Source organism: Calidris pugnax, unplaced genomic scaffold (assembly GCF_001431845.1).
Source record: "Calidris pugnax isolate Ruff unplaced genomic scaffold, ASM143184v1 scaffold378, whole genome shotgun sequence".
Taxonomy (NCBI): Eukaryota; Metazoa; Chordata; class Aves; order Charadriiformes; family Scolopacidae; genus Calidris; species Calidris pugnax.
The window spans coordinates 1-5108 of record NW_015091227.1 but is presented as its reverse complement, the minus strand read 5'-3'; the positions used below and the strand labels follow the sequence as shown (position 1 = coordinate 5108).

The 5108-nt window shown below is 55.4% G+C and overlaps 1 long non-coding RNA gene and 1 pseudogene across 1 annotated transcript; both read right to left on the bottom strand.

Moving 5' to 3' along the window:
- Positions 1-495: 495 nt before the first annotated feature.
- Positions 496-1904, bottom strand: LOC106898568 (annotated as a pseudogene).
- Positions 1905-3279: 1375 nt separating this feature from the next.
- Positions 3280-5108, bottom strand: LOC106898571. Its single transcript, XR_001413941.1, has 2 exons — positions 5065-5108; positions 3280-4514 (listed from the first exon to the last, which is right to left on the bottom strand). It is a non-coding gene; the product is annotated as an uncharacterized LOC106898571 (long non-coding RNA).

The window sequence follows — 5108 nt, the reverse complement described above, 5'->3', positions numbered from 1 at the left end:
GGGGGGAGGGGGCTGCAGCCCCCCACGAGCTGCCCCCAGCCCAGGGAGACACAGGGAACTTCCAGAGACACCCCCATCCCACAGCGAGTCTTTATTCCTCTGGGAGCCAGGGGGGAAGGCAAGCAGGGGAGCAGCCAGCCTGGCAGGGACACCCCCAAAACCAGCCTGACTGTGTCCCCCTCCCAAACTCATGGCCATCCCCATTCCTGGGGGGGACACCCCACACCCAGCTGCATCCAAAAACCCCATCCGCAGCTCTGCTGAAGGTCCCCAATGGTGTCCCCAGGGCTGGGGGCACATCCCAGGATAAGCGTGGCACCGTGGCAGGGCTTCAGCTGGGAACAGGGGCTGCAGCGGGGCTGTGGAGGGACCGTCCCAGGGATGGAGAGACCACCCAGGGGATGGAGGGACCGTCACGGGGGATGGAGGGACCGTCCCAGGGATGGAGGGACCTTCACGGGGGATGGAGTAATCGTCCCAGGGATGGAGGGACCGTCACGGGGGATGGAGGGACCACCCAGGGGATGGAGGGACCTTCACGGGGGATGGAGTAATCGTCCCAGGGATGGAGGGACCCTCACAGGGGATGGAGGGACCGTCACGGGGGATGTCACCTTTCACCCATAAGCAGTTGTAGTTGCTCAATGTGCCCTTGGACTGGAGCCAGATGTGGGTACTCTCCCCAACTTGGGTGATGCCGGTGACCTCAAATCTCTCAAAGGGTGGGATGAGGACCTCCTTCTCTCCAGGGAATTTGGAGAAGTTCCAGATGGGAACGCCATAGCAGGTGTTCACAATGAAGAAGGTGTCCTGGCCGAAGATGCTCATGGCTAACATCTTATTGAGGGAGGAGGAGGTGAATTGGCCGAAGCGGAAGAGATCATTTTGCCGGGCGCTGAAGCGGATGCCTTCGACGCCCCGGAAGACGTTGTAGCACGTCTGGGGTTTGTGCAGGATTTTCATGGCCTGGGTCAGGAGGAAATGCAACGCCTTGAACTGGAAGTTGTCCAGGTATTCCCCAAGGGAGCTCCCAGCCATACGCACGGCTGTGTTGAACTTGTTGTACAGCTGTTCCTTGTTCTGGTGGTCCTCCAGGGTGTACGCCATGAGGGCCACCGCGTGCTCCGTCTTCAACGCTGATGGCTTGAGGACATGATCCTCCCGCTTCCGCCATTCAGCAACAGCCTTGGTCCAGTACTTGGCGTAGACTCTGTTGTTGGCAAACTCGGTGCGGTTGAGCTCCCCCAGCTCCTCCTCCATCATGCTCATGCAGCCCTTGTACTGGTCATCGAAGGAGGTGGGGACCATGTCCAGCTCCACCTCCTCGATGGCCTTGAGGTTCAGGGAGATGCCAGCGACCAGGATCCCAGCCAGCAGCACCAATGCCAGCACCAGGTGCTCCATGGACATGGACCTGTTGGAAAGGGTCCATTGGAGGGCCATGGAGATGCTCCAATGGCTGGAGCCCCTCTGCTCTGAAAATGGCAAAGGTTGTGACAAGGAGGCATTGATGGTGATGGCAGCTGGTGTCCCTCCCCGCTCCCCAGGCACTGCTTGGAGGACTCCCAGTGGGGGTGTGTGGGGGGCAGCACCCTGGTCCCCACATGGCTGCAGCCCCCTCATGTTCCCCCACGGTTTCTGGGGCTCCTTGGACAAACCCTGGTTACCCACCTGCCGGGAGGAAGGAGCCCAAATCCCTGGAACCTGCTGTGAATTCCCGAGGAGCTTCCCTGCAGCCGCTGCCCCGTCTGGGTCTCACCCTGCCCCGGGGGGAGACGGGCACCCTCGGGGAAGGGTTTGTGTCTCAGCGGTGGTCGGTGTGATGGTCACAGCCCTCCTGGTCCACCCTACCGCACCGACAGCCCATTTCTCTCTTCCTGGAAGGGACCAGACCTTCTCATAAAGGGCTGTGCTCGTGCAAAGGGGATGTGCGAAGTTGCTCACTGTGAGAAATTTTGTTTAACCTCCAGTTAACCTTTCGTTTCTGGCAATTTTTGTGTGTCCCCCCCTGCCTACCCCTTCCTCCTCCTCCACCACTGGTGGCTTCCCTTTAAGTGTCCACAGCGCAACGTGGCGTGGGGGGGACAGCATGGCGCAGCGCATGGTGGGGGACAACAGGGCACAGGACATCTTGGCACGCTATGGCATGGCATGACATGGCACAGCACAGCGTGACATTTCATGGCACAGCGTAGCTGGCATCTGGGGGACATGAACCCCTCCCCCAGCTCCTCCTCCATCATGCGGCCGCTACCAAGGTACTGGTCATCAAAGGTGGTGGGGGCCATGTCCAGCCTCATCTCCTTGGTGGGCTCCAGATTTCACCTGTGCAGGGGGTTGCCAGTGGCCAGAGCCCCGTCCAGCAGAAGCAATCCCAGCACCAGGTGCTCCATGGACATGGACCTGTTGGAAAGGGTCCATTGGCGTGCCAGAGGAGATGTTGCAATGGGTGGAGCCCCTCTGCTGGGAGGGGGGACTGAGAGAGTTGTGGGGGTTCAGCCTGGAGAAGAGAAGGCTCCGGGGAGACCTTGGAGCCCCTTCCAGTCCCTAAAGGGGATGGGGCTCCAGGAAAGCTGGGGAGGGACTCTGGATGAGGGAGGGGTGGCTGGTGCAATGGTCACAATATCAGAGAATCACAGAATGCTATGGGGTTGGAAGGGACCTCTGGAGATCATCCAGTCCAACTCCCTGCCAAAGCAGGTCCATCCAGAGCAGGTTGCACAGGAACGTGTCCAGGAGGGTTTGAATGTCTCCAGAGAAGGAGACTCCACCACCTCCCTGAGCAGCTTCTTCCAGGGCTCTGCCACCCTCGAAGGGAAGAAGTTCCTTCTCAGAGTGTGGCCAGCAGGTCGAGGGAGGTCATTCTCCCCCTCTACTCTGCGCTCGTGAGGCCACAACTGGAATCCTGCGTCCAGTTCTGGGCCCCCCAGTTCAAGAGGGACAGGGAACTGCTGGAGAGAGTCCAGCGAAGGGCAACAGAGATGATGGAGGGATTGGAGCATCTCCCTGATGAGGAAAGGCTCAAGGAGCTGGGACTCTTCAGCCTGGACAAGCGAAGGCTGAGGGGAGACCTTATTTATGTTTATAAGTATCTAAAGGGTGACTTGAAGGATGTTGGAGCCGGACTTTTTTCAGTGGTTTCCAGCGATAGGACAAGGGGCAACGGGCTCAAGCTGGAACATAGAAAGTTCCATTCAAATATGAGAAAAAACTTCTTTGGGGTGAGGGTGACTGTGATCCGATGCAGGCAGGACGCAGGAAGAACCACAAAACCATGGATTAAGGGCAAAGAACAATTTAATGTCAATACCTTATGGATGGGGGAACCTCTGAAGCAGCCCCTGGGCAGAGGCAGGCAAGCAGGGGATGCAGGCAGAGCAGAGCCAGAGTCCTTATTAGCAAGAGAGTCCTTGTTAGCCAGGGAGTGAGGGAGTGAGGGAGCTCCCACTTGCTGTTTGGGGCTGGATTTCCAGGATTCTGGCAGGCAGAGTTTTCTGCTGGGCTTTGATCTCTTCAGCAGCAGGGCAAGAATCCCAGGCGTGTTTGAGAAGGTGCCCCTGAGTCCATCCCAGGCCCGTGTTATCTAAGTGCAGATGTTCTACTTGTTGAGCACACAAAACTAAGCAACAATGACTGTGAAGGAAGTGTTTTCCAGCACCCCACATGAGTCACTTGAGCATGTTTACAGTCATCCTCACCAATCTTCTGTTACTTTCCCTTGTTCCACCCCCTTGCTCAAGAGACCACTTCTGCTGGGGTTTACGAAACTGGAGACATTCATTTACGCTTGCAGGGTGCAGTACAAACTAGCTTACAGAGGCATGCAATAAACATATATAGGAAAATATATCTTTACAGTAATGCTCTGAATCAGGTGTCCTGTTCCTCCTATCCAGGAATTAAACCCCTCAACCTGCTGGGCACCATCAGGAGGTTGTTCCGTTTGGTGCATTCAGGCCTGGAGAATGTTGAATGTTGTGCTCTGGGCTGGCTGTTCCATCAGTTGCGTTGAAGCAACGTGTTTTCAAAGCTGAAGCAACATTTCTGGTGTCTGGGGAGGAAAACGTCGACTGTCAGTCAATTTGTGATGTTCATTGGCACATGGCAGTTACCTACTCAGAAAAGACAGCAATGAGACATTAATATCAAAGACACTTAGCACAGCATAATTCTACATCACACATGCTGGGGTTGATGCACCACTGAAACAAGCTGTCTACAGATCTGCAGCTGTTAATGTTCCCTTCGTATTAAATGCAGACAAGTCAGTTGCAGTAGAGGCTGAGCAAATCTGAGTGTTTACATGTTGATTTTGCAGAGATGTATCCAGGGCATGCGCTTGTAGTACCAGGCTACCAAGCATGATGCAACAATTACTGTGAAGGAAGTGTTTTCCAGCACCCCACTTGAGCATGTTTACAGTCCTCCTCACCAGTCTTCCGTTACTTTCCCACAGTGATGGAGCCCTGGAAGAGGCTGCCCAGGGAGGTCGTGGAGTCCCCTTCTCTGGAGATCTTCAAGACAGAATCACAGAATCACAGAATCGCAGTGGTTGGAAGGGACCTCAGAGATCATCGAGTCCAACCAACAAAAAAAACCCACAAAGAACACAAACCACCACCCACCACCTAAACACACAACAACAACCACCAAACCAAAAACCATCACCCACCCACACAGCACCCCACCACAAACCAGTAATCTTGGGCACTAGAGCAGGCCCTGAAGAACCATGTCTACACGTTCCTTAAATACCTCCAGGGATGGTGACTCCACCACCTCCCTGGGCAGCCCATTCCAATGCTGGATAACCCTTTCAGTAAAGAAATGTTTCCTAATATCCAACCTGAACTTCCCCTGGTGCAACTTGAAGCCATTGCCCCTTGTCCTGTCGTCTGTAACTTGGAAGAAGAGACCGACCCCCGTCTCTCTACACCCTCCTTTCAGGTACTTGTACAGAGCGATAAGGTCTCCCCTCAGTCTCCTCTTCCCCAAACTGAACAACCCCAGTTCCCTCAGCCTCTCCTCATAAGACTTGTGCTCCAGACCCCTCACCAGACCTACCTGGATGCTCCTGAATAATGTGCTCTAGACGTTCCTGCTTTAGC